This window comes from Tamandua tetradactyla, chromosome 1 (assembly GCF_023851605.1).
Source record: "Tamandua tetradactyla isolate mTamTet1 chromosome 1, mTamTet1.pri, whole genome shotgun sequence".
NCBI classification, from domain to species: Eukaryota; Metazoa; Chordata; class Mammalia; order Pilosa; family Myrmecophagidae; genus Tamandua; species Tamandua tetradactyla.
The window spans coordinates 177,083,064-177,104,849 of record NC_135327.1 but is presented as its reverse complement, the minus strand read 5'-3'; the positions used below and the strand labels follow the sequence as shown (position 1 = coordinate 177,104,849).

The following is a 21,786-nucleotide window of genomic DNA, read 5'->3' as shown; positions in this document are numbered from 1 at the left end:
CTGCTACTTTGCTGTACTCATTTATTAGCTCTAGTAGTTTTGCTGTGGATTTTTCAGGGTTTTCAACATATAGTATCATATCATCTGCAAACAGTGATAGTTTTACTTCTTCCTTTCCAGTTTTGATGCCTTGTATTTCTTTTTCTTGTCTAATTGCTCTGGCTAGAACTTCCAACACGATGTTGAATAACAGTGGTGATAATGGACATCCTTGTCTTGTTCCTGATCTTAGGGGGAAAGTTTTCAATTTTTCCCCATTGAGGATGATATTAGCTGTGGGTTTTTCATATATTCCCTCTATCATTTTAAGGAGGTTCCCTTGTATTCCTATCCTTTGAAGTGTTTTCAACAGGAAAGGATGTTGAATCTTGTCAAATGCCTTCTCTGCATCAATTGAGATGATCATGTGATTTTTCTGCTTTGATTTGTTGATATGGTGTATTACATTAATTGATTTTCTTATGTTGAACCATCCTTGCATACCTGGGATGAATCCTACTTGGTCATGATGTATAATTCTTTTAATGTGTTGCTGGATTCGATTTGCTAGAATTTTGTTGAGGATTTTTGTATCTATATTCATTAGAGAGATTGGTCTGTAGTTTTCTTTTTTTGTGATATCTTTGCCTGGTTTTGGTATGAGGGTGATGCTGGCTTCATAGAATGAATTAGGTAGCTTTCCCTCCACTTCAAATTTTTTAAGAGTTTGAGCAGAGTTGGTACTAATTCTTTCTGGAATGTTTGGTAGAAGTCACATGTGAAGCTGTCTGGTCCTGGACTTTTCTTTTTGGGAAGCTTTTGAATGACTGATTCAATTTCTTTACTTGTGATTGGTTTGTTGAGGTCATCTATTTCTTCTTGAGTCAAAGCTGGTTGTTCATGTCTTTCCAGGAACCCGTCCATCTCATCTACATTGTTGTATTTATTAGTGTAAAGTTGTTCATAGTATCCTGTTATTACCTCCTTTATTTCTGTGAGGTCAGTGATTATGTTTCCTCTTCCATTTCTGATCCTATTTATTTGCGTCCTCTCTCTTCTTCTTTTTGTCAATCTTGCTAAGGGCCCATCAATCTTGTTGATTTTCTCATAGAACCAACTCTGGTCTTATTGATTTTCTCTATTGTTTTCATGTTTTCAATTTCATTTATTTCTGCTCTAATCTTTGTTATTTCTTTCCTTTTGCTTGCTTTGGGGTTAGTTTGCTGTTCTTTCTCCAGTTCTTCCAAGTGGACAGTTAATTCCAGAATTTTTGCCCTTTCTTCTTTTTTGATATAGGCCTTTAGGGCAATAAATCTCCCTCTTAGCGCTGCCTTTGCTGTGTCCCATAGGTTTTGATATGTTGTGTTTTCATTTTCATTCGCCTCGAGATATTTACTAATTTCTCTTGTAATTTCTTCCTTGACCCACTGGTTGTTTAAGAGTGTGTTGTTGAGCCTCCACATATTTGTGAATTTTCTGGCACTCTGTCTATTATTGATTTCCAACTTCATTCCTTTATGATCCGAGAAAGTGTTGTGTATGATTTCAATCTTTTTAAATTTGTTGAGACTTCGTTTGTGACCCAGCATATGGTCTATCTTTGAGAATGATCCATGAGCACTTGAGAAAAAGGTGTATCCTGCTGTTGTGGGGTGTAATGTCCCATAAATGTCTGTTAAGTCTAGCTCATTTAGTGTAATATTCAAATTCTCTGTGTCTTTATTGATGCTCTGTCTAGATGTTCTGTCCATTGATAAGATTGGGGAATTGAAGTCTCCAACTATTATGGTAGATGTGTCTATTTCCCTTTTCAGTATTTGTAGTGTATTCCTCACGTATTTTGGGGCATTCTGATTCGGTGCATAAATATTTATGATTGTTATGTTTTCTTGTTTAATTGTTCCTTTTATTAGTAGATAGTATCCTTCTTTGTCTCTTTAAACTGTTTTACATTTGAAGTCTAATTTGTTGGATATTAGTGTAGCTACTCCTGCTCTTTTCTGGTTGTTATTTGCATGAAATATCTTTTCCCAACCTTTTACTTTCAACCTATGTTTATCTTTGGGTCTAAGATGTGTTTCCTGTAGACAGCATATAGAAGGATCCTGTTTTTTAATCCATTCTGCCAGTCTATGTCTTTTGATTGGGGAATTCAGTCCATTAACATTTAGTGTTATTACTGTTTGGGTAATTCTTTCCTCTACCATTTTCCCTTTTGTATTATATATATCATATCTAATTTTCCTTCTTTCTACACTCTTCTCCACACCTCTCTCTTCTGTCTTTTTGTATCTGACTCTAGTGCTCCCTTTAGTATTTCTTGCAGAGCTGGTCTCTTGGTCACAAATTCTCTCAGTGACTTTTTGTCTGAAAATATTTTAATTTCTCCCTCATTTTTGAAGGACAATTTTGCTGGATATAGAAGTCTTGGTTGGCAGTTTTTCTCTTTTAGTAATTTAAATATATCATCCCACTGTCTTCTTGCCTCCATGGTTTCTGCTGAGAAATCTAAACATAGTCTTATTGGGTTTCCCTTGTATGTGATGGATTGTTTTTCTCTTGCTGCTTTCAAGATCCTCTCTTTCTCTTTGACCTCTGACATTCTAACTAGTAAGTGTCTTGGAGAATGCCTTTTTGGATCTATTCTCTTTGGGGTGCCCTGCACTTCTTGAATCTGTAATTTTAGGTCTTTCATAAGAGTTGGGAAATTTTCAGTGATAATTTCTACCATTAGTTTTTCTCCTCCTTTTCCCTTCTCTTCTCCTTCTGGGACACCCACAACACGTATATTTGTGCACTTCATATTATCATTCAATTCCCTGAGCCCCTGCTCAAATTTTTCCATTCTTTTCCCTATAGTTTCTGTTTCTTTTTGGATTTCAGATGTTCCATCCTCCACTTCACTAATTCTAACCTCTGTCTCTTGAAATCTACCATTGTAGGTTTCCATTGTTTTTTTCATCTCTTCTACTGTATCTTTCATTCCCATAAGTTCTGTGATTTGTTTTTTCAGACTTTCTGTTCCTTGTTTTTGTTCATCCCTTGCCTTCTTCATGTCCTCCCTCAATTTATTGATTTGGTTTTTGAAGAGGTTTTCCATTTCTGTTCGTATATTCAGAATTAGTTGTCTCAGCTCCTGTATCTCATTTGAACTATTGGTTTGTTCCTTTGACTGGGCCATATCTTTAATTTTCCTGGTGTGATTTGTTATTTTTTGCTGGCGTCTGGACATTTAATCAGATTTCCCTGAGTGTGAGACCCAGCAGGTTGAAAGATTTTCCTGTCAAGTCTCTGGACTCTGTTTTTTTTATCCTGCTCAGTATGTGGCGCTTGTCTGTCTGCAGATCCCACCAGCAAAAGATGTTGTGGCTGCTTTATTAATGCCACTATTGGTGTTTGGTTGGACCTAGTCCCTGCCACTTTTGGAAACTCCCTCCTCTCCCTCCGGGCAGCCGCCTGTGGGGGAGGGTCGCCGGTCGCCGGCCACCGCGGCTTGGGGAGCCTGCTGATCTGAGACTCGTAGCCGGACCGGGAAGCCGCCTGTGGGGGAGGGGCACCGGTTGCTGGCCGCCGTGGCCTGGGGAACTCGCCGATCTAAGACCCGCTTCCAGACCAGGAAGCCGCCTGTGGGGGAGGGGTGCCGGTGCCAGCCGCCATGGCTTGGGGAGCCCGCGAATGTATGTAATAAATGGTAGGCATGTATTTTAATACAATAATGAGATATAAGGCAGTTATAAGTTAATATTTAAGGTGCTGCACATGTCAGGCAGGGAAATTTTGGTTAGATTCAGTTCTGTTTTACAAAATGTTTTTGGAGTTGGGGTGGGTTACTTCTGGGCTGATGCAAGGCCCTTCATTAATAAACATTTGAGGCTGTGTTTAGAGATCATAGGACCCTAAAGTTGAAAAACTGGATAAGGGGGTAGAAGTGAATTTCAGTCACAAGGTTTTTAAAATCACAAGGTAAAGGCTATATAGTTGTACAGTCATTATCAGAGATCAAGGCAGCTGAATTACAGTTCAGAAATTTCAGTTATTTCCCTCTCTCAATTCTAATATACTAGAAAAAAAATCCATATAATGATTCAGTCATCATAATCTGCTCTTAAATCCTAACTTCTTGTTTACAATGTCTCCCCTTTCATTTCTGAAAATGAAAATGGAAATTTACATCCTCTCTCTTTTTTACCCTGTCAGTCTTGCTAATGGTTTGTCAATTTTACTAATCTTTTCAAAGAACCAACTTTTGGTTTCATTTATTTATTATTTTATATTCTCTATGTCACTTAGGTACACCCTAATTATTTCCTTCCTTCTGCTCATATTAGGTTTAGTTCTTTCTCTAGATATTCCTAGTGTAAAATGAGGTGTCTAATTTGATATCTTTGTTTTTTTTTAATGTTAGCTTTTAGAGCTATATATTTTCCTCTCAGAACTATTTTCACTGCATCCAATGAATTTTGGTATGTTGTCTCTTCACTTTCATTTGCCTCAAGACATTTCATAACTTCCCTTGATATTTCATATTTGAACAACTGGTATATAGGAGTGTGTTGTTTAATTTCCATGTATTTGTGTTTTTTTAAATCTCCCTCTGATTTCTTGCTTCATTCCATTGTGGTCAGAGAAGATGCACCATATGATTTTAATATTTTAAAATTTATTGAGACTTGTTTTGTGACTTAAAATATGGTCTACCCTGAAGAATGATCTATATGTACTAGAAAAGAATTATGTTCTGTTACTGTTGGGTGAACTGTTTTGTATATGCCTATTAGATATAGTTTGTTTATAATATCATTCATGTCTTCTAGTCCCTTGGTGATTTTCTATCTATATGTTTTAGCAATCATTGAAAGTGGCATACTGCTATTTCCTACTATTAATGCATGACCATCTGTTTTTCCTTTCAAATCTGTCAATATTGCTTCATATATTTTCAGGCTCTGCCATTAGGTATATATATGTGTGTGTGTGTGTGTGTGTGTGTGTGTATATATATATATTTTTTTTTTTTTTACATGGGCAGGCATCAGCAAACGAATCCAAGTCTCCAGCATGGCAGGCAAGAACTCTGCCACTGAGCCACCATTACCCAAGGTGTATATATATTTATAACTGTTATATTTTCTTGTTGAATTGACCCCTTTATCAGTACATATACTTTGTCCCTTGTAAGAGTTGTTGACTTAAAGTCTATTTTAACTGATTTTAGTAAAGCCATCCCAGCTGATTCTGCCTTCAGGGAAAGTTCTGGGAAGATAAGCCAAAGATGCAGTCCTGGCTCAGTCCTTCAGGCTGCCACCTGGTGGACTGGCACCAACATACAGGCACCCAATTTGCACACAGAAGTTACTCTTCTCCCTCTGGAACAGGGTTAAGTATGCACAATATGAACATATTACAGCTCTACACTATGCTGGAGAGGAGATGGGAGAGGGACCAGCAAGGGTACCAGGAGATTCTCCTAACTATTGTTATACTGTATTTTCTTGTTTTAGAGTTTACCCTGTTACTACAGCCCTCTAACTGTATTCCAGAACTCTGCCAGTTTTTGCAACTTATTCAAAAATTCTGTGGGATAAAGGAACTCTGGAATATCATGTGCCACTATCTTAGTTGACTCAAAGTCATGAACATTGAATAATTACCACAAAGAATTGGTTACACAGGTGTCCAAAGAGTTGGATACCAAACAGGAAAAAAATGAGGCAACTCAGATTGGTGGCAGCAAAATGACTACCATCCCTAAGGCTGGAGGAACCTAGGAAGAAGTGGTGTTTCCTAAATCCAGGATATGTGTTATGTGTCTAGAGGAAGAATCAAGGAGGAAGCACCTGGCAAGAAATAGGACCACAGAGGAAATGTGACCTCTATTGGAGATGCCTCCCAAGGTAGAGAGAGGTAGGGAAAAATACCTGGCTTCTCCTCCTCTCCCACCTCCAATTTCCTAATGGCAGGTAGAGTTGAACAAACCCAGCCAGAAGCTTTCTGGCTAGGAAGACTGGGAAATGTAGTTTGTAGCCCCTGCCTTTCAGAAGGGAACAGGCTAAGAACAGCAAATAGATCTTAGAGCAAGCAGACAGTGACCAGCACAGGAAGGACAAGGGGACTTTAGGGGGGGCATTCCTCTAGGGAGGAAGTCAGAAAAATAGAGTGGGGAAAGGTACAAAGTGATCTTCAGCTATATTAGTAAGCATTTGTTTCTTTAAGAATTAAAGTATTATTGTTAGCAAATATGGCAAAATGTTAGCATTTATTATATTCTTGAGTTGGGTAATCAGATGTCCATTATGTTATTCTCTGTATTTTGTAATATTTCACAACATGACAGTATTAAAGAAGAAAGCAAATCCATTATTCATATTAATGGCCATAGCAAACATTCACCTTGTTCAGATTCTGCTCCATTTCCCACTACTACTCCCAGGGATAGTCTATACCATTCCCTCAATGAACAGCACCTTCTTTATGCATCTTACAGGCCCGGTCACCACTGGGCTTGACTCTTAGAGAATAATGGCATATTAAAGGAAGAGTGGGAGAATGAGTGAGAAAGGGAAAGAATAGAGAGTTGAAGGAGGGAAGGTACCAAGAGAAGACATAGGAGAAAAAGGATGACAAATTAACATGAGCTTTGCCTGCTTTTGAATCTTTGGCTCTATCACTCATTACTTGGGTGAGCTTGAGCAAGTTACTTGGCCCCTGTGTTTGTTTCCTCTGCTCTAAAATGTGAATAATAAGAGAAAGGTGTTGTTGAAGGGACTCAATGAGTTAATACAAATAAATTAGAGCCAGCAATATAGCAAACTCTCAATAAATGTTATTCATTACTCTTTGTTTTTTATCTTTGTGTTCTCAGTGGTAGCAGAGTTCCCAGTACTTAACAAACTTACAATCAAATAAGTGAAAAAAGACTTCTATTTGTTTTTCTGAGTCTTACCTTCTGATGATTAGTTGCTCCTGGATTACCGTATCGGTTTAGATACAACACTAGATTCTGACAAACAACAGAGCTACATTTAAAATGATTTCAGAAAAGTGTGGCTAAAACTGGATACATGTAGAGGAAGGTGCAAGTCAGTAAACTGAAGGGAGAATCCACAGGATAACTGCATCTGGAGATTCAGCTTCAATATTCTGCATTGAAGGGATAATCCTCCAAATATGAGAATCTTCAGCAAAAACAAGTGTGTAAGAAAGAATATGTTCCATAAAAGAAAAGACTGGTTTAAAGCATTCTTATCTGGTATATTTCATGGTCTTCATTATTCTCTTAGCCTCCTCCCCACAAGATTTTATGAGAACACAGGAAAAGACCCACATCACGACTCTCTCTCAAACTGATGTGAGAGGTGTGGCAGGGAAGAAGGGCAGGCAAGCAGTGACCAGGGTTCCAGAATGAATTCATAATAATAGCTAATAATAAGCCTGGTGCCAAGCACTGTAAGTATCCTGTAACTGTTATCTCGATTATTTCTCTCAACACTGCAGGGTGGGGAATAATAATAGAACTGGCCATTTGGGGTTGTTATGAGTACCAAATGACAATAATATAAGCAAAGAACTTAGAATGCTTGGCCCATTCTAAGCTAACACTCAATATGTTGGCTGTAACTAGGACTGTCATCCTTATTTTGTAGACAAAGATGCCAGTTCAGAAACTTAGGAAAGTCACATAAGAGAACATGACTTATAAATAAGTGGTGGAGCTATGACCTGAAGCCAGGTAAACTCCTTCCTGAGTCTTCCCTTCTCTATTGTTGCCATTGGAAATGTTACCTGGAGGAGGAGAAGCAGGGTAGATTTGGGAGGGCCACATTTTATCATCTCCATTCCTTCTCATCCTAAATGGCTGTTACTGTAAGCAGTTGTAAGACAGGGAGAGGCTGCCATGTGATACTGGGAGTGGACAGGATAGATATAAAGTATCATGACATGAGAACAATACTTGAGATTCGAAACACTTTTTAAAAATTGAGAAACCATGCTGTGGCTTTAAACACAGTGGAAGAAACTCAAATGTTCGCTATATTGGGAACTTGGCAGTCACAAATGCATAGGTCACCTTCCCAAATATATATTTAATCACTTGAAACCAGATCCATCATGAGGGAACTAGAAAGTATTATTGGAAAAGAGATAATTTAGACTGATTGCCTCGCAGGAAGGAGTTCTTCTGCGATGCTTATAAAAGATTTAAATAATTTAAGGTAAAGTTACCCTCACCTCCCTTAAAAGGCATTAGTTTAAGAACGAATCTTACAACTAACAAAGTCTATTCTAAGACCATATTGTTTAATTTTACATTTCTTTGTAAACCTATTTCAAATTGGAATTGGAAATTGATTTATCCAATCCTGCAGTTTTAATACCATCCATATACTGACTCCCACACCTTCCTCATTTCACATTTATGTATCCAACTATTTGACATCTCCACTTATTTGTCAATAGGTATCATAAACATGTCCCAAACTAAATTCCTGATTTCTTCTCCCAAATAGCAATTACATTGTGTGTTGCTCAGGAAAAATAAATAACAACAGCTTTGTAGCCACCTTTGATTCCTCTCTTCCTCTTGCATCCAGTTTGTCAGCAAATTCAATTGGCCTTATTTTCAAATATATCTAAAATTTGATCATTCATCTCCTCCACCACCATTACCACGTCGAAGCAAGAGTCAACTCTTCCATAGATTATTGCAATAGTCTCTTTGTAGTCTTTCAACACAGAAGTCAGTTTGGTTCTTTTAAGACAAAAGTTAGAGCTTACCACTCCACTGCCCAAAATTCTCCATTGGCTTCTCAGTTACTCAACCTATAGCCTTTCCCATGATCTACACTAGATCAAGTCCCTTCTCTCTAACCTCACCTCTTCTCACTTTTCCCCTTACTTATTCGGTTGCAGCCTCAATCACCTCCTTGCTATCCTTGAATGCTCCCTCAGATACCTACATGGCTCACTCCCTCACTTTCTTCAAGTTTCCACTAAAACATCACTTTATCAGCAAAGCATCCCCTTCTACCCTATAGAAAGTATCAATCCTAGAACCATACACTAATTCCTATCCTCTTTACCATATTTAATTTATATGTATAGCTTGTATTACCATTTGACATTTATCTTTTGAGTTTCTGTTCTTCCTTACTAGAATGTAAGTACATGGAAGCAGGAACTTTCTGCAGTATGATATCCCAAGTACTTAGAATGTGCCTGGCTCATAATAGATGCTCAGAAAACTTGTTGAATGAATGAATGCTTCTGCCTCCTTCCTAGAGGCATGTCTCCTCCAAAACTCCTGGCTCTAAATCCAGAAGTCAGAAATAATTATGGCTGCATCTTTCCACATAATGATTCTCTCCCTGATACTTCAATTTAATTTTCAAAACTGCCAGAAAATTATATTTGAAGACAGAAATAATCCCAGCTACCTTCCAAACCTTCTGGCTAACTCCCTAACAATTTAGAAAAAATTCTGGCAATCCTACTAGTTATACTTTTACCCAGGGCAACTTACTCCACAAGGACAGCCATCCAGTTTCTATTGAAGCTGAGTATAGTCACCATCTCTTAATAATTCAATATAAAATCAAAGTCCTGGAAGAGTGAGAACTATACAACATCATCAGCAAGCCAATATCTGGTGTGCTGAAATAGTCTAATATTGTCATCTACTCTAGTAGGGAGTGAGCTCATATTCATAGCACCAGAGTTTCCCCATTATATCCACTGAATTTTGCTCTAAATTATGTCCTTTTAAAAAGACTGCAGCAGTTATGGGGTTTGCCTTCCAAAGGGAAGGGAAACCAAGACTCTAGGCACTAAACTGCATGAGTGCCTCCCAGCAGGAGGCAAGGTGTTTAGGCCAGGACAGTCTATTCATGTGAGTGGCCCATGATCTAATAGCCCAGGGCCAATCAAGCATTTAATCAGTGAGGGTGAGACACAGCTGTGCTCATACCTGACAGGGCATCACAGGCTGCTGCCCAGCCTGGCCCTGGCCTATGGGTTATTCATCTCAGCTCCTACTAGTTACTTTTACCCAGGTCATCCCTTTGGCCTGAGAGGTAATTAGGTAGTGGGAAAGGATGAGACAATGCAGAAATGGAATAAGAAGCTGAGTGAGTTGATTCTCCCCTTTCTCCTCCTACTCTGAGGAGAACCAGGGCCAACCTGCATCTTACCTGAAAGATCTCAGCAAAGCACTGAGGTGTTACACACCTGAGGTCATGAGCACTTTCCTCTGGATGTAAAACAGAACAGAACCTGTGCATAAAGAAACATCATGTTTCCACTTTTCTATAAGGACCCCTACCTTCACTGAATGAAAAATGTAACATCTCTCTGCAGCTCAATTATAACAACTAATTCTGACAAAGCATGTCATAACTTTAGTTGTCAGCACCTGCTTGATCATCTCTCTTAATTCTCAAAACAACTAAATAAGGTACTGTGATTTTCCTTATTTAGTATTCTGTTTGTTAGCTGCCAGAATGCAATACATAAGAAATTGAATGGCTTTTTAAAATTAGGAATTTAATAAGTTACAAGTTTACAGTTCTAAGACCATGAAAATCTCCAGTCAAAGCAAAATCTATAGAAATGTCCAATCTAAGGCATCCAGGGACAGATAGCTTGATTCAAGAAGGCCAATGAAGTTCAGGGTTTCTCTCTCAAGTGGAAAGGCACATGGTGAACACAGTTAGGGTTTCTCTCTCATCTGGAAAGGCACATGGCAAACACAGTGTCATCTGCTAGCTTTCTCTCTAGGCCTCTTGCTTCATGAAGCTCCCCCAGCTGCCTTCTCCATCTCCAAAGGTCACTGGCTGGTGGACTCTGTGGTTTTCTTGGCCTCATGGCTCTGCCCGGCTCTGCTATGGCTTTCTCATCATTCTCAAAAGGCATTCTCTCCAAAAATGTCTCCTCTTTTATAAGATCCCAGTAAATTAATCAAGACTCACTTAGAATGGGTGGAGACACGTCTCTATCTAATCAAACGTACTTGAATTGATTGAATCATCTCTGTGGAGATAACCTGATCAAGTTTCAAAGCTATAGTACTGAATAGGGATTAGAAGAACAAGATTGATTGGGATTAAAACATGGCTTTTCTAGGGAACATAAAACATTCCAAACTGGCACATTTAGTAAATAAGCAAACTGGCATGGACAGTGTTTGAGGTCACAAGGCTAATATAGGCTAGAGCTGGGACATGAACTCATATCTCTCTGGCTTCAAAAGCCATGTTCTCATCACTGGGCTATAGAGTTTAACAGGAAGAAATTTAACAGACCTGTTTCAATGATAAACATTGTATTTCTAGGAGGTTCAAACAGGGCTTTCAAGGGAGGACTTTACTGGGCTTCATCTCCTCCTTTCTTCTCCTTCAAAAAAGTTGAAGGAACACAATACAAAGAATGAAATGCAGTGTTCTGTGTTGCTGGGGACAACAACAACAAACTTTGTATCTGGGCGGCAGTTTTTCTATGCTTCTCAGTTATCTCCATAATCTTGGTATGCTTCAATAGTGAAGGGTCCCCCGGCTTGGCCCTAGAGGGGAAAAGATGGCTGGTGTGAACATTTAGATGAACATCCCTAAAGATGGTCCCAAGGCTGAACATCCCATTCTTCTCCAGAAAGGCTGGTAAACTATGAGAGGCTGAACTTGAGTATTCCTGAAGAATCAGACATGCTGGTATGGAAATAAAATCCCATTTGGCCCACTGTAATCTCATTTAAGTGTCCAAACATTTTGTCCTAAACACATTTTTATTTCCAGTGACTCATAATCTCATAGCAACAAGAATCAACTATTAAACTTTTTTTTTAAAGAGCATCAAGAGAACGACCCTCCAAAACCTCGCCTAGATCTATCTGGAGAACCCAGGGAACTGTAGGCAGTGACTGTGATACCTTTGGAGTGGTGGTAATGGATCAGTTTCTCCTGTGTGAGGTATAGGTGACCTGCTTTTGATCTGCAAAAGCAAACAATCCTTGGCCTGCTTTTTGGGTTTTGCTCATATAGAAGCTCTCTCTCTATACACACACACACACACACACACACACTACATATATAACCCACTACAAAGCAGAACCTGAAACCATCTCACACCTCCCCAAAACATCTGGGCCCTGAGATGGGACTCAGTACATAAAATTGAACTTGCCTCTAAATATGTAAGAAGTAATAGGATAAGACTATCCTTAACATTTTACTGAATAGAATTTACCTGTTATTCACTGGTTTATGTTTTAGTCCAGATTTTTTCAAGAGCCTTTTGATCTGGAAGTGGTTGAAGTTGGAGATCTCAATGGCTTTCACCAGCCCCTCATACATCAGCTCGTCCATTACTTGTCAAAAAATGGAATACCCATCAGGCAGTACAAAGGGACTACAAGTATCCTGGCTGGACTTAATCCTATCTAGACAGGAGGAGATGGGAAAGGATTTGCCACAGAAGAGTGAGCTGAAGCATTACAAGGTAATTTCAGTCCAGCCTGACAGTACAGGTTGGTTCCAACTCTACTGATGGTGTCCAGCCCAAGTGAACCTAGTAATAAAAATGGAAGAAGTTTGTTCTTTTTTTCTCTTCTCACCTAAACCTGGTGACCTGGGTCAGCCTGGGAAGAGGGTACAGCATAGTATAAGGAAAAGTATCACTCATCTGGGTTCTGGATCACTCTCTCCTGCACCAACCACAGATTGTTCTGCAGAAATAACAGGGCTACTGGCTAAATTCACATAGATTGTGTCTGACAAGGGCACCTACCCAAGTAGTTCTGTGGGACTGCAATCTAGCTAACTTTCCAGTTAGCAAGCCATGCCCCTTGTTGTACAAAGTGTGACGTTTCAAGGAAGTATAACTTCTTATCATTTTTTCCCCCTTAAGGGGCATTTTTTTCTAATTTGTCTTAAAACACCATATATGTTAGCAACATCCCCCAATTCAATATGCATTGATTATTCATTTGTTACATGTCCAGATCTCACCCAAGAATTGTAGAGATAAAACAGTGTACAGTTTGCTTCCTTCTTTTAAGAACCACTCAGTTCAATTAATGTGCTAGGATTCCGCTCTGAGATGGTCTCCATAGTTGGATACTGAGAGTCAGGGAGATCTGGGAAAAGAGGGATTAATACAGATTACAGTTGTCAGGGAGGCTGCATGGATGGAATTTGAATAGGGCCTTAAAAAACAACTTGGATAAAAGAAAGAAAAATAAATATAGTTGGGGGAAGAAAGCTGGAGCAAAGACATGCACAAGGTATTCAGTGGATTTCAAACTTGGCTGCACTTTGGAACCACCTGAAGTCTTTAAAAAACACTTTTGCCTGGGTTCCACCTCCAGAGTCTCTTACTGAATTGACCAAGATGTGGTCTCTAATTTGGAATTCTTAAAACTCCCCAGGTGATTTTAAAGTATATCGAAGTTGAGAACCACCAGGGTGTATGATGAATATCTTCAAACTTGACAAAAGATTTTAGAGTTGATGTAATTACGAGGCTTCTGGAACTCCTGAGTTGGACAGTGAGTTCAAAGTTCAAAACGTTAAATATAAAAGGTTTTGTGGCTTTGCAACTTTCTTCCTTTTCTGCTTCAGGATAGTCACAAGGTTTCTACTGAACTGGTTGTGGGCCCAGATAAACATACACTATGAACACGCTCAATCTTGCTTATTTCATCTCAGGCCTTTTGTCCTATTTCTCATGCATTTAAAATATTTTACTTAGGAGTCATTCTCAAATTCATTCAAGAACATAGCCTTGATGATATCATGGTGCTTTTTTGCAGAGAGTAGTGACATCATTGCCACAAAACCTTTTATATTTTTTATAAGAGCTAGGGTAAAAAACCTTTTGGAACAAATATTGGTGACAGTCTCCACATCTTGCAAAGAAATAATTTCTAAGATATTTAAAAGGTCATGTTTTACAAATATAAAATACAGAAGCCATCTTATCAAATTTAATGCAGAGGGTGAGCCTGCTGAAACCCTAGACTATGTTGTACATCTTTCCACAGTTTTCTGCTCACAGAAATAAGATATTCATTGACTTGAGTCTATGCTATAAACTACCAAACATTCATTAAACTATCAAACATGAAGTGTTTCTCTAATAGGAAGGTATTCATGGCAGGAAAATAAATGTTGCTGTTTTTCCACAGTTAAGTATCAAAATTCAAGTTTTCTTTTTACAGTTACAATTTTGTCACTAGCAAAGAAAAAGTCAGACCTTGCTTGAAGGTTTAATAAATTTGTTCTACTTTATTTAGCAAACAAGTATTTAAGATTATGTAGCCTGATAATGGCTCATGTGATCATCAAGGCAAAATGGGTATGTAAATATCTTAAAAACTAAACAAACAAGCCTTCTTTCAGTTTATAATTTGAACCCTCTGTCTAGGACTTTCCTGGGCTATGTATAAGCGCATATGTTATACAGACGCTCTGTCACCATTTATCACAGATTTATGTTTAATTATATGAGGAAAGTTTAATTATATGAGGCACAGATGACACACTGATGTCTTCATAGGATTTTCCCAAGAGTATTTGACTTATTCTATTTATAGTTTCTTGTTCATGAGATATATTTCAAATAATTTATATTTAGTTTGACTTTTGATTGCATAAATCATTCCTTTTCTCATATTACTAACTTTGACTGGCAGACTCTAGTGAGAAAATGACATATCCTTGCCCAACAAATCCACTTGTAATATCGAAGGCAGCTCTTCATTAGGGCTGGTGTTTTTACTTTTTCTTTTTATATACAACATGAGAGCTTCAGGATGGTCTTTGAGCCCAACTTATATAAATCCAAATAGTTTTCTCTCTACTTCATTTCAACAGCTTTCCTTTGCTAGAAGGCAAACTTAATGATTTGCTTGCAAATATAATGCCCTTCATAGACTCACATTAGTTAATTTTATCATTACCAGATGATAGCTTTCTGCTTCATTACCCTTTCCCTCAGTTATCACATCAGTTTTCATATCTAAATTATCCTTCTGCTGGTTGTTAAAGTTCAAAGTAGCAGGAATGCTGTAAAGTGCTTATAGATATTTACATTTGAACAAACATTCCATAGAAAAGTTACATTTAATTGCATTATAAGCTTTTCATAAGGTTAGGCTTAATACAATTTTTGAGCTCTCAACCATAATACCAAATCACAACTACATGTGCCCCCCACTCCCCCTGCTGGAAGCTGAGAAAATAACACAATTAACTCATTTTTTTTTCATTATTATTAATTTTCAGCTTGCTCCTTTGCTTTGCTGTCTCATTTGCAAAAGGATATAAAAAATTATCAAAAAATATTAATTCTATAATTCATTTTTGAACATGAATTATGAGAAACAGGTTGTTATTTGATCTGAGATGGAGGGACATACCTGCTCCCTGGAGGTTTAGATGTGTATTCACTGGGGGAATAGACATTAAGCACCGACAACTTTAGAGGTTAGATTTGGAAGTTGGATAGACTGGGTCCAATCCCAGTTCTGCCCATGCTGGCCACATGACCCAACAAGTCACCAACCTCTCCAGGTCTGAATTTCCTCCTATGTAAATGGAGAGAGTAACAGCTCCTGCCTGCTCCTGAAATGGTGATTACGTGAGTTTTATTACCAAAGTTCCTGTGCTCGATGTCTTAGCTATCTTAATCTTTGTACATATTAAGAAATATATATTATTAGTTTGTACTGTAAGATATGTTCTTTTTAAGATAAGGAAACCAAGGCTTAGAGGAGCTAAATAACCTTCCACAGGTTCCTCAGCTAATTTAATGTGCAAACCCAAGCCAAACTCCCTCTTCTGATGCCTTTACCCTGGTTTGAAAACTGCATGTGTTTCTCCCAGAATGGGGTACATACAGTATATTTCCATCCCATTTAGGGATTCGGAGTTAGCTTTAGAAACATAAATACTATCTATCAGACAGAACAAAAGCCCAAGATAATTTGGAAAGAATTAAAATAGTGCAGCATGATGGTGATGAAATTAAACAATATAAGGTATGTGGGCTCTTTCACACCAGTCTGCAAACCCCTGGTTTACTGAAGGAAAATTTTCACCCTCAGCATTTAGAAGAAGCTGGAATCTACCTCCCAGGCATCCAAGAATGTCATTTTACTGGAGAGAATATTGCCTTTATCATCTTTAAGGAACCAGTCCTTCCCAGGCTGTAAATGAAAACAAAAAGCTTAAACTGGAATCTTGATCTGGACACTTAATCTGTGAAATAAGGTTCCAGGGTCCTGACTCATGTTAATCACCCACATCTGCATAATAATTCTTCTAGCTCTGGATTGCAAACTTAAAGAATGTGAGTGTAATTAAATCATTATCTTTTAGAAAGTGCTGGATAAATTTTAATTGCAAAAGCCATCATTATCAACACAGGCAGTAACCTCATATACCCAGACCTTATATGCACCTGGGGCAAACTTTTATTTCAAGGCAACCTGAGAAAGGTTAGATCCCTTGGGTGTGGTTTTCTGGGAATGATTAGGTAAGTCTTTCATGCTGCATCTTCAGGAATGGCATGAGGGATGGCAAGGGAGCCTCACCTTAGCAAGGTGAGGTAAAGGATGGAGCATTCCTGTCCCCTCTTGCCTTTCAGGAGCAGAGAGGAGTGGAGCCCCAGGCAACGAGCAGGGTTTCATCAAAGAGGGTTGGCTCTATTCCAGCACGAACACACTTGGGTTTATCTCAGATGTCGTACCCAGGGTGTGTCTTTGTTAACAAGAGTCTTCAGCTCTGAGATAGTTTTAAGTACATTCCTTAGGAGTTCTGGAGGAGGGGAGTCCTTGGCATGCAATCAGGACAAAGGCAACATGGCAGCTACAGCTTTTCTGGGCTGCCAGAAATTAGGATTTCTTCAGACGTAACTGAGAGGAAACCCAGGCATGGGCCATCTCAGTAGCTACTGGTGGCCTTGACCTCCCTTCCAGGTCAGTGCCTCACTGCCCCATCGCCTATCTCCTCCTGAAGACCTGCACATCACAGTTGTGAAATGCGAGACCTCCAGCTTCAATTCCACCATTTTATGTGGTATGCCGTTCCCCCAGATGGCAAAATGCTCATTTCTTCATTTAATACAGGGCTGTCCTCAAATGGCTCCAATCAGGGGGCTGTGACCACTTGCTTTAAAGTGGTGTGTGTTCATGCCTGCATACGCGTGTGTATACACACACGCACACACATATACCTCATAGATCCTCTTCCTCATACTCATCATTCCCTTTCTGTATTATAACTGACACTAGATTATGTATTTATTTGACCGTTATTTTCTCTCTCCCTTCACTAATATGAAGGCTTGATAGGGGCAGGGGACTTTTTCCTTTTATTAACTGCTTATCACCTGGGACAACTTGATTCCGGGGCATTGGAGGTGAGCCTGACTAGAGGCAGGGAGACCCAGTGATAGGTTTTGGATGCCTGACAAACACAGTTGGTCCACAGGTTAGAGGTGCCCAGCAGATGTCACAAGGAGATCCACAGAAAATTCTGCGATCATGTTCACAGTCCCAAACAGAATGTTCTTCCCTTAGGACTGCCTGAGATTCAAGAGTGTGGAATGAGACTACCATTCATACAGTGGTGATTCTAGGTGAGCTGATGAGGGCAAGGACTGACTTTTGATTTGTTGTGTTCATTTGACTCATTTGCCACTGCAGACCTGTGGGATCTGGAGAACTTGAGCTCCTCCTGGTCCCTGGTAACCTGCATTCTAGTTTCTGATTTCATGAATTTGCATATTCTAGTTCATATATATGAGGTCATACAGTATTTGTTATTTTGCGTCTGGCTTATTTCACTGAACATGATGTTCTCAATGTTCCTTCATTCCTTTTTTTTTCTAAATGTCATTTTATTGAGATATATTCACATAATATATAATCATCCAGAGTGTATAATCAATGGTCCGCAATATAATCATATATTGTGCATTTACCACCACAATCAATTTTTGAACATTTTCATTACTCAAAAAAAAAATGCATATAAGAATAAAAATTGAAATGAAAAAGAACACCCAAAACATCCCATGCCCCTTATCACCCCTATTATTTATTTATTTATGTATCCTTATATTTTATACACCTGCTCATATACTGGATAAAGAAGTGTCAGCCACAAGGTTTTTATAATCACAGAGTCACACTGTAAAAGCTATAAAATTATACAGCCATCTTCAAGAATCACTGGAATACAGTTCAACAGTTTCAGATATTTCCTTCTAGCTATTCTAACCCACTAAAAACTAAATAGTAATATCTATACAATGCATAAGAATAACCTCCAGAATGGCCTCTCAACACTATTTGAAATCTCTCAGCCATTGAAATTTTATTTTGTTTCATTTCTCTTTTCCCCCTTTTGGTCAAGAAGGCTTTCTCAATCCTATGATGCTGGGTCCCAGATCATCCCAGGAGTTCTGTCCCACATTGCCGGGGAGATTTATAACCCTGGGAGTCATGGCCCATGTTACCAAGAAGATTTACACCCCTGGCAGTTATGTCCCATGTTGCCAGGGAGATTTACAGCCCTGGGAATAATGTCCCACATAAGGGGAAGGGCAGTAAGTTCACTTGCCAGGTTGGCTTCAAGAGAGAAAGGACATGTCTGAGCAACAAAAGAGGTTCTCTGGGGGTGACTCGTAGGCATAATTATATGTAAGCTTAACTTGTCCTTTGCAGGAATAAGTTTCATATGGGCAAGCCCCAAGTTGAGGGCTCAGCCTATTAAATTGGTAGCCCTCAGTGCTTCCAAGAATATTAGAAATTGCCCAGACAGGGAAGTTCAATATTTCCACATTTTCCCCTAGTCTCTCAAGAGGGCTTTGCAAATACTTTTTTAAAAATGTTTTTTGTTGTGGAATATAACATATATACAAAGAAAGCAACAATTTTCAGAATACACATCAACAAGAAGTTACAGAACATATTTCAGAGTTTGTTATGGGTTACCATTCCACTATTTCAGATTTTTCCTTCTCGCTGCTCCAAAACACTGGAGACTATAAGAAGTATCATTACAGTGATCCAGCAGTCAGTCATACTCATTTGTTAAATTCTGTTTTCTCTATTTTAACTTCTTTGACCCTCCTTTGATCTCCCAGTCTATAGGAATCTAGACAATGCCCATTTTGATTTTTTCATGTTGAGGAGGGTGTCAGCACTAAAGGAAAGGGAGATATAATTAGATGATAATCTTGGAGAGGCTGGTCCCTCTGGTTTTCAGGGTTTGTCTGGTTTAGGAACCATCTGGAAATTATAATTCCAGGAATGAAAATTTAGTGCATGAATCTTCTAAAAAGTCTCAGTTTGAGCCCTAGGTGTTATTAAAATTTAACAGGAATGATGTTGGTTGGGGTTTAGCAAACCATGGCAATTAGCACTATCTAACTGAAACTTGCAAAAGAGTAGACTCCAAAATAGTCTCTTGATTCTATTAGCTCTTTCTTACCCACTAATGCCTTACTTTATTCACTTCTTTCCCCCCTTTTGGTCAGGAATGTGTTGTTGATCCCATGGTGCCAGGGCCAGACTAATCCCTAGGAGTCAAGTCCCATGTTGTCAGAGAGACTTTCACCCCGGAATTCATGTCCCATGTAGAGGGAGGGTAATGATTTTGCTTGCAGAGTAGGGCTTAGAGAAAGAATGGTCACATCTGAGCAACAGAAGAGCTTTCCTGGAAACAACTCTTAGGCATAATTATAGGTAGGCTTAGCTTCTCTACTACAGAAATGTTTCATAAGGGCAAGCCTCAAAATCAAGGGCTTGCCCTATTTTCTTGGGAGTCCCCAGTGGTTGAGAGGTTAGCCAAGGATTCCCAGATGGTAAAGTTTAATACTTCCATGTTTTTTTCTTTTGGATTCTCAAGGGACTCTACCAATCCTTTTTATTTATCAGCTCACCATAGTCTGACATGTGTCCAGGTATTACATTAAGCTATAGAGATTTACAAGACCTTGTTCCCATTCTGGACTCCAGGAATTTGGAATATTTAAATGAGCTATCCAGACAGGTTGATTTAGATTGTTCGTTAGGTTCTAGACACAATAAACTTCTCTGCCTTTGGTCTCATACAGTAGGTGGAGGTCTAGAGTACATAAGCTATCATCTTTTACCCTGTATTCTGATTTCTCTTAGTCCCAGCCAGATTGACTTTATTTTTATATCTAATTGAGGCCTGATCTCTTTTTCAGTTACTTTAGCTGTTATTGTTTGTAACTATGCTAACTGTCAGGGCTTCAGTACTCCTTTTCTAGTCTTAGGTGTCACAGAATTATTTAAAGTTCCAAGGAAATACCAACTGATACACATGTAGCTGAGTGTTTCAGAATCTAGAAATACATTTGGCTCCCTCCATCTATTGGGCATCTTGGATAATATCCAAAATAAACAAACCATGTCTTACAGTATCCTTGCTTGGTTGAACAATCAGCAGCACTCCTAATTTTACACAATTTTCATTGGTCTGTAATGACAAAGAACTGGTAAACACAATGTCACCAACTATCAAGTCAAAAATACCACTTATCACTTGTCCTTTCCTCAAATTAGTTGCCCCTGGTAGTGCTGTGGTACTGTTGATGTCTTCCTGTCAACTATTGACCATAGCATGCATTTTCAGTTTTCCCCCTGTATCCCTCTACTATTGACTTTTTGTCCACTATTGGAACCATTCAGATAGTTCATGCAAGAACTTATTTATAATTGTAGATGTAATCAGTGGGATACATGGCACTACACATCCCCTTTCAATCATATTCACCTTCAATATGGCAATGTTACTTATAAACCAGCTAATTAGTTACTATCACGTCTATCTGTTCCCTTGCATTTAAATTCAACCTCTTTGGGTAGCCTTTCCTCCATCTCTTACTTTTGTGTACCTCTAGGTCTGCTCTGAGATTTACTTTACTAGAGTCATGATAGTGAAATCATTCAGTATCTGTTCTTTTGTGACTGCCCTGTTTCACTCAGCATTATGGCCTCATGTTTCATTCACTCAGCATTATGTCCTCATGTTTCATGCATGTTGTCATATGCTTTGGCACCTCATTTCATCTTACTGCTGCATAATATTCCATTGTATGTATATAACACATTTTATTTATCCACTCATCTGTTGATGGGCACTTGAATTGTCTCCATTTCTGGCAATTGTGAAAAGTTGCTCTTCCAGGTATATACCAAGTATTGGTATTGCTGGGGCATAGAGCCACTGAATATTTAGTTTTCTGAATAATCTCCAAACTGTCTTCCACAGTACCTGCACCATTCATTATACATCCCTACCAATGGTGAATAAATGTGCAATTTCTCCATATCCTCTCCAACATTTGTAGTCTTCTGTTTGTTTAATAGTAGCCATTTGTATAGGTGTAAGGGGATATCTCAGTCATCTTCATTTGCATTCCCTTGTAGCTAATGAAAATGAGCATCTCTTCATGTGATTTTTAGCCATCTGTATTTGATCTTCAGAAAAGTGTCTATTCATATGTTTAGACAATTGTGTTGCTTGTTCTTTTGTTGTTGAGCTGTATAATTTCCTTATGTACACAGGATATCAAGCCTTTATCCAATACGTGGTTTCCAAATATTTTCTCCTATTGAGTTGGTTGCCTCTTCATATTTTTGACTAAGTCCCTCAAGACACAAAAGCTCTTGATCTTAAGGAGTTCCCATTTGTTTATGTTTTATATCACTGCTTGTGCTTTAGGTATAAAGTTTAAGATACTACCTCCTATTACTAGATTTTGAAGAGGTTTCCCTGCATT

General features: G+C 38.6%; 2 long non-coding RNA genes across 12 annotated transcripts in view; both read left to right on the top strand.

Moving 5' to 3' along the window:
- The window catches only part of LOC143664480 (uncharacterized), a 224,880-nt gene that overhangs the window by 92,851 nt on the left and 110,243 nt on the right, over positions 1-21,786 (top strand). The window lies entirely within an intron of this gene.
- LOC143664405 (uncharacterized) lies at positions 7,433-12,567 on the top strand. The gene is made up of 2 exons (XR_013166422.1): positions 7,433-7,708; positions 12,240-12,567. It is a non-coding gene; the product is annotated as an uncharacterized LOC143664405 (long non-coding RNA).